This window comes from Arachis stenosperma, chromosome 9 (assembly GCF_014773155.1).
Source record: "Arachis stenosperma cultivar V10309 chromosome 9, arast.V10309.gnm1.PFL2, whole genome shotgun sequence".
Lineage (NCBI taxonomy): Eukaryota > Viridiplantae > Streptophyta > Magnoliopsida > Fabales > Fabaceae > Arachis > Arachis stenosperma.
The window spans coordinates 51244413-51253305 of NC_080385.1; positions in this window are offsets into that span (position 1 = coordinate 51244413).

Here is an 8893-nt window from a genome sequence, read left to right on the forward strand (position 1 = left end):
GAATGATGACAAGTCATCATATACCCATTTTTCAAGCTAATTTTACTTGTTTTGTTAGTCTTTATGCACTTTCTTGCATCCTAAGTAAGTGATTTAGAATGAAAATACATAACTTCTTTAGATCAAGCAACTACCATGAAATTTATGTTAACTCATGAGGTTTAAGCTAAATTTAATTGATTTTTAATTGATTTATAAGCCTTGTGAATTTAGTGATACTTGGAGTGGTTATTTTGGTTGATTGTAGGTGAAGAAAAGAAGAAAATGGAAAGCGTGACCTAAGAAAACGTGGTCAAAGGAAGGAGAGGTGTGGCGTATGAAGGAGGAAAGCAAGCATTGCTCTCCACAAGGGCACACTGCCCTCTAGGAGGGCAACATAAGGAAACAAGGCTTGGAAGGCAACTCTGCCCTGCCCACGACAAGGGCAGAGCACAAAATGGTGCCTTGGATCAAAGGAAGAAAAAACCTTGCCCTGTGGTGGGCGAAATTGTGATTCATTCTTTTCACTTCAACAATCCCAGGTAATGGCTCCAAAGACTTGGTGCACAGAACCATGGTCCAAAATTAACTTCACAGTCTCGCTCAACTAACCAGCAAGTGCACTGGGTCGTCCAAGTAATACCTTACGTGAGTAAGGGTCGATCCCACGGAGATTGTTGGTATGAAGCATACTATGGTGACCTTGTATTTGTCAGATAGGCAGATTAAATAGTTATGGGTTTCGAAAATTAATAATAAAATAATTGAAAAGGGATAGGAATACTCATGTAATTAAATAGTGGAAATTTCAGATAAGCGTATGAAGATGCTGTGCTCCTCTTGAATCTCTGCTTTCCTACTGCTTTCATCAAATCCTTCTTACTCCTTTCCATGGCAAGCTGTTTGTAGGGCATCACCATCATCAATGGCTACTTTTAATCCTCTCGGGAAAATGGTCCTATGCGCTGTCACTGCACGGCTAATCGTCTGGAGGCATCACCCTTGTTGATAGCTACATCCCATCCTCTCAGTGAAAAAGGTCCAAATGCTCTGTCACGGCACGGCTAATCATCTGTCAGTTCTCAATCAGGCTGGAGTAGAATCCATTGATTCTTTTGCGTTTGTCATCACGCCCAGCCTTCAGGAGTTTGAAGCTCGTCACAGTCATTCAATACCGGAATCCTACTCGGAATACCACAGACAAGGTTAGAATTTCCGGATTCCCAGGATCCTACTCGGAATACCACAGACAAGGTTAGACTTTCCGAATCCCCATGAATGCCGCCATCCATCTAGCTTATACCACGAAGATTCTGTTGGGGAATCTAAGAGATATGCGCCCGGCCTAAAGTAGAACGGAAGTGGTTGTCAATCACGCACGTTCATAGGTGAGAATGATGATGAGTGTCACGGATCATCACATTCATCAAAGTGAAGTGCAACGTATATCTTGGAATAAGAATGAAGATGATTTGGATGGAAAACAATAGTAATTGCATTAAAACTTGAGGTACAGCAGAGCTCCACACCCTTAATCTATGGTGTGCAGAAACTCCACTGTTGAAAATACATAAGTGAAAGGTTCAGGCATGGCCAAAAGGCCAGCCCCCAAAACGTGATCACAGGATTCAAAATACAATCCAGGATCAAAACCAAGATGATAATATAATAGTAAAGAGTTCTATTTATAATAAACTAGCTACTAGGGTTTACAGAAGTAAGTAATTGATGCATAAATCCACTTCCAGGGCCCACTTGGTGTATGTTTGGGCTGAGCTTGGTCTATCCACGAGCTGAGGCTTTTCTTAGAGTTGAACTCCAAGTTATAACGTGTTTTGGGCGTTCAACTCCGGATCATGACGTGTTTCTGGCGTTTAACTCCAGACAGCAGCATGTACTTGGCGTTCAACGCCAAGTTACGTCGTCAATTTCCGAATAAAGTATGGACTATTATATATTGCTGGAAAGCTCTGGATGTCTACTTTCCAACGCCGTTGAGAGCGCACCATTGGGAGTTTTGTAGCTCCAAAAAATCCATTTTGAGTGCAGGGAGGTCAGAATCCAACAGCATCAGCAGTCCTTTTGTCAGCCTTTTTCAGAGTTTTGCTCAAGTCCCTCAATTTCAGCCAGAAATTACCTGAAATCACAGAAAAACACACAAACTCATAGTAAAGTCCAGAAATGTGAATTTAACATAAAAACTAATGAAAACATCCCTAAAAGTAGCTTAAACTTACTAAAAACTACCTAAAAACAATGTCAAAAAGCGTATAAATTATCCGCTCATCACAACACCAAACTTAAATTATTGCTTGTCCCCAAGCAACTGAAAATCAATTAGGATAAAAAGAAGAGAATATACTATAAATTTCAAAATATCAATGAAATATTAATTCTAATTAGATGAGCGGGACTTGTAGCTTTTTGCTTCTGAACAGTTTTGGCATCTCACTTTTTCCTTTGAAGTTTAGAATGATTGGCTTCTCTAGGAACTTAGAATTTTGGATAGTGTTATTGATTTTCCTAGTTAAGCATGTTGATTCTTGAACACAGCTACTTATGAGTCTTGGCCATGGCCCTAAGCATTTTGTTTTTCAGTATTACCACCGGATACACAAATGCCACAGACACATAACTGGGTGAACCTTTTCAGATTGTGACTTAGCTTTGCTAGAGTCCCCAGTTAGAGGTGTCCAGAGCTCTTAAGCACACTTTTTTTGCTTTGGATCACGACTTTAACCACTCAGTCTCAAGCTTTTCACTTGGACCTTCATGACACAAGCACATGGTTAGGGACAGCTTGATTTAGCCGCTTAGGCCTGGATTTTATTTCCTTGGGCCCTCCTATCCATTGATGCTCAAAGCCTTGGATCCTATTTACCCTTGCCTTTTGGTTTTAAGGGCTATTGGCTTTTTCTGCTTGCTTTTTCTTTTTCTTTCTAAATTTTTTTTTGCCATTTTTTTTCACAAGCTTCTTCTTTTTCACTGCTTTTTCTTGCTTCAAGAATCAATTTCATGATTTTTCAGATCCTCAATAACATTTCTCTTTGTTCATCATTCTTTCAAGAGCCAACAATTTTAACATTCATGAACAACAAGATCAAAATTATGCACTGTTCAATCATTCATTCAGAAAACAAAAAGTATTGTCACCACATCAATATAATTAAATTAAATTCAAGGATAAATTCGAAATTCATGTACTTTTTGTTCTTTTGAATTAAAACATTTTTCATTTAAGAGAGGTGAAGGATTAATGGAATCTATTCATAGCTTTAAGACATAGTTACTAACTACTAATGATCATGTAATAAAGACACAAACATTAGATAGACATGAAGCATAAAAACCGAAAAAGCAGAGAAAATAAGAACAAGGAATGAGTCCACCTGAGTGAGGGTGGCGCCTTCTTGAAGGTCCAATGGTGCTTTTTGAGCTCCTTTATGTCTCTTCCTTGCTTCAACAAGAGTGCCTCTTTCTTTATTCCTGCTCATATGAAAGAGAAGAGAAAAAGAAAAGGAAGAGGAATCTTCTATGTTACAGTATAGAGATTCCTTTATGTTAGTAGAAAAAGAAAGGGGATAAGGAAAGGAGAATGGTTCGAATTTTTAGATGAAGAGAAGTGAAGAGAAGTGTTAGTAAATAATTAATTAAATAAAATAAGAAAAGAGAGGGAGAATTTTCGAAAATAATTTTGAAAAAGGGGTTAGTAATTTTTGAAAATTAAAGATAAGATAAGATTAAAATTAAAATTTAAAACAAAAAGAATTTTTGAAAAAGAGGTGAGATATTTTCGAAAATTAGAGAGGGAAAAGTAGTTAGGTGGTTTTGAAAAAGATAAGAAACAAACAACAAGTTAGTTATTTGATTGAAAAAGATTTGAAATCAAATTTGAAAAGATAAGAAGATAAGAAGTTTTGATAAGATATTTTGAAATAAAAAAAAAGATAAAAAGATAATTTTTTTTTTGAAAAAGATAAGATAAGAGATAAAAAAGATTTAATTTAAAAATTTGAAATTATTTACTTCACTAACAAGAAACTACAAGATAAGATTCTAGAACTTAAAGATTGAACCTTTCTTAGCAAGAAAGTAACAAACTTCAAATTTTTGAATCAAAACATTAATTATTGATTATATTTTCGAAAATATGATGTAAAAGATAAGAAAAAGATTTTGAAAAATATTTTAAAAAAAAATTTCGAAAATTATAAAAAAAATGAAAAAGATGTGATTTTTGAAAAAGATTTTGAAAAGATAAGATTTTTAAAATTGAAAATTTGACTTGACTTGTAAGAAACAACTAATTTTTAAAATTTTTGACTAAGTCAACTCAAATTTTCGAAAATCAAGAGATAAAAAAGGAAAAGATATTTTTTTTTATTTTTGAATTTTTTTATGATGAGAGAGAAAAACACAAAAATGACCCAAAACATGAAAATTTTGGATCAAAACACAAGATGCATGCAAGAACACTATGAATGTCAAGATGAACACCAAGAACACTTTGAAGATCATGATGAACATCAAGAACATAATTTTGAAAAATTTTTGATGCAAAGAAAACATGCAAGACACCAAACTTAGAAATCTTTAATGCATGGACTCTAACAAACGAAAAATGCATATGAAAAACAACAAACAACACAAAACAAGAAATCATCAAGATCAAACAAGAGGACTTATCAAGAACAACTTGAAGATCATGAAGAACACTATGAATGCATGGGATTTTCGAAAAAAATGCAAGAAAAATTTTTAAAGCATGCAATTGACACCAAACTTAAAAATTGACTCAAGACTCAAACAAAAAACACAAAATAATTTTTTATTTTTATGATTTTATGAATTTTTTTGAATTTTTATTAATTTTTTCGAAAATAAATTTTAGAAAAACGAAAAATAAAAGAAAAATTTTGAAAACGATTTTTGAAAAGAAAATTACCTAATCTGAGCAACAAGATGAACCGTCAGTTGTCTATACTCGAACAATCCCCGGCAACGGCGCCAAAAACTTGGTGGGCGAAATTGTGATTCATTCTTTTCACTTCAACAATCCCAGGTAATGGCTCCAAAGACTTGGTGCACAGAACCATGGTCCAAAATTAACTTCACAGTCTCGCTCAACTAACCAGCAAGTGCCCTGGGTCGTCCAAGTAATACCTTACGTGAGTAAGGGTCGATCCCACGGAGATTGTTGGTATGAAGCATACTATGGTGACCTTGTATTTGTTAGATAGGCAGATTAAATAGTTATGGGTTTCGAAAATTAATAATAAAATAATTGAAAAGGGATAGGAATACTCATGTAATTCAATAGTGGAAATTTCAGATAAGCGTATGAAGATGCTGTGCTCCTCTTGAATCTCTGCTTTCCTACTGCTTTCATCCAATCCTTCTTACTCCTTTCCATGGCAAGCTGTTTGTAGGGCATCACCATCATCAATGACTACTTTTAATCCTCTCGGGAAAATAGTCCTATGCGCTGTCACTGCACGGCTAATCGTCTGGAGGCATCACCCTTGTTGATAGCTACATCCCATCCTCTCAATGAAAAAGGTCCAAATGCTCTGTCACGGCACGACTAATCATCTGTCGGTTCTCAATCAGGCTGGAGTAGAATCCATTGATTCTTTTGCGTTTGTCATCACGCCCAGCCTTCAGGAGTTTGAAGCTCGTCACAGTCATTCAATACCGGAATCCTACTCGGAATACCACAGACAAGGTTAGACTTTCCGGATTCCCAAGATCCTACTCGGAATACCACAGACAAGGTTAGACTTTCTGAATCCCCATGAATGCCGCCATCCATCTAGCTTATACCACGAAGATTCTGTTGGGGAATCTAAGAGATATGCGCCCGGCCTAAAGTAGAACGGAAGTGGTTGTCAATCACGCGCGTTCATAGGTGAGAATGATGATGAGTGTCACAGATCATCACATTCATCAAAGTGAAGTGCAACGTATATCTTGGAATAAGAATGAAGATGATTTGGATGGAAAACAATAGTAATTGCATTAAAACTTGAGGTACAGCAGAGCTCCACACCCTTAATCTATGGTGTGCAGAAACTCCACTGTTGAAAATACATAAGTGAAAGGAGGCATGGCCGAAAGGCCAGCCCCCAAAACATGATCACAGGATTCAAAATACAATCCAGGATCAAAACCAAGATGATAATATGATAGTAAAGAGTTCTATTTATAATAAACTAGCTACTAGGGTTTACTGAAGTAAGTAATTGATGCATAAATCCACTTCCAGGGCCCACTTGGTGTATGTTTGGGCTGATCTTGGTCTATCCACGAGCTGAGGCTTTTCTTAGAGTTGAACTCCAAGTTATAACGTGTTTTGGGCGTTCAACTCCGGATCATGACGTGTTTCTGGCGTTTAACTCTAGACAGCAGCATGTACTTGGCGTTCAACGCCAAGTTACGTCATCAATTTCCGAATAAAATATGGACTATTATATATTGCTGGAAAGCTCTGGATGTCTACTTTCCAACGCCGTTGAGAGCGCGCCATTTAGAGTTCTGTAGCTCCAGAAAATCCATTTTGAGTGCAGGGAGGTCAGAATCCAACAGCATCAGCAGTCCTTTTGTCAGCCTTTTTCAGAGTTTTGCTCAAGTCCCTCAATTTCAGCCAGAAATTACCTGAAATCACAGAAAAATACACAAACTCATAGTAAAGTCCAGAAATGTAAATTTAACATAAAAACTAATGAAAACATCCCTAAAAGTAGCTTAAACTTACTAAAAACTACCTAAAAACAATGCCAAAAAGCGTATAAATTATCCGCTGATCACCCTGCCCTCCACAAGGGCAGTATCGGGCCTTCATGGAAAATAAATCAGAGGAAAAAGTTTACCCTTGCTTGCCACAAGTCTCGAACACGGCACAATGAGGAATCAAAGAACTAGGCTTCATTATGGTGCCAAGAAAGCCAAGGAAAATGGGTAGCGTGTGTATCGGCCAAGTCTCGAACACGGGACTTCAATTTGGAAACACTGCCCTGCCCTCCACGAAGGCAGGGCAGCATTTTGTTGTGGCACGGCCAGCGCACCAAACTGGCGCACCAAGGGACGATTCGGCAGCACCAGCAGCGCACACAGGCACCAAAATGGCGCACCAGAAATTTCTCTCCTGCCCTCCGCGAGGGCAGGGCAGCATCCTACGCACCAAGCTCGCACCACGCGCACGCACCATGGGCCAGACGCATCAATTTTCTGCCCTACCCTCCGCAAGGGCAGGGCAGCCTCCTGGAAGCAATTTTTCATGGGCCAAAAATTGAATTAAAAATCCAATTTAATTCAATTCTTCACCAAATCAAAAGCCCATCCAAATCCCAAGATCCAAGAATAGAAAGTGTATAAATAGGAGTTAGTTTGATGTAATTAGGAGGACTTTTACTTTCAACTTTTACTTTCACCTTTTACTTGACTTTTGAATTTGGCAATTTTTCTTTGAGAGACTTCACCGAGATTTCTGAGAATTGGGGAGGAGAATTGATCTCTCTTCTTCCTGGTTCTTGCTTGGGCATTTTCTACTTTTCTTGTTTGAGTCTTGGGTGTTAAGAATTGAGGAAATTCTGTCTCAATCTCCACTCAAGATCTCTTTGATTTCATTTCTGCATAATTGAATTCATTTACATTCCCTTTACTGCTTCTTCTTCGATTTCTTGTCAATTGCTTTGAGAACTTGGATCTGGGAAGGCAATTGAGATCTAGGCTTTGCTACCTAGTCTCTGGAGTCCTGAGATCTCAATTTACTTTTGGTTCTTCTGTGAACCTCTGCAATTTAATTTCATTTTCTGTTTGAAATTTAGTTTATCCCAATTCATCTTCTACTTTATTAATTGTTGCAATTTACTTTCTCTCGCTGGAATTCTGAATTCCCAATCCTTAATTCCCCTTTTATATTCAAGCACTTTACATTTCTTGCACTTTAAGTTACCGCAATTTACATTTCTTGCACTTTAAGTTTCAGTCATTTACTTTCTTGTTCTTTAAGATTCAGCAAGTTTACTTTCCTACTCTTAGATTTACTGCAAATTTTCCCTCTCCCTTTACATTCCAAGCAATTTAGCTTCTGTTAAATACAAACCACTCAACCAAAGACTTAATTCGCTTGACTAAACCAACCACTAAACTAAAATTGCTCAATCCTTCAATCCCTGTGGGATCGACCTCACTCATGTGAGTTATTATTACTTGATGCGACCCGGTACACTTGCCGGTGAGTTTTGTGTCGGATCGTTTTCCGCACATTAAGTTTTTGGCGCCGTTGCCGGGGATTGAAATAGATTGACAATGATTAAGTGAAGTGGAGGTCTAGATCAAGCACTTTTTCTTTTCTGTTGTTTTAATTTTGGCTAACACACTAACTGTTTGAATTTTTGCTTAAACTAACCAACACTTCATTCTAGCTATAGATTGAAGTTTCATTGGTTATCTGGATCTGTGTGTTTATTGTTGTGTGTTTGTATGTCAGGTACAGGAAGATCTTCCCCTATTCTCTCTGAAATTGACCAAAGAACTCTTCGAAGAATAAGAAGAGCTGAAAGAGGAAAGAACGTCATTGGAGAGGAAGAATCTGAGGAGGAATTCCAAGAGATGGAAGGAGATCCATCAAATCTCAATCAACCAGGAGGAGGGGCCAACAATAACCAACAACAAAGAAGAGTATTGGCTTCCTACACATTTGCAAACGCTAGACATTGTGGGAGTAGCATTCTTCCCCCCAATGTCAATGCAAACAACTTTGAACTAAATCCACAACTCATCACTTTGGTTCAAAACAACTGTTTTTTTGGAGGAGGACCATTGGAGGACCCAAATCAACACTTATCCACTTTCTTGAGGATTTGTGACACTGTTAAAACCAATGGTGTGCCTCCTGACAGTTACAAGTTGT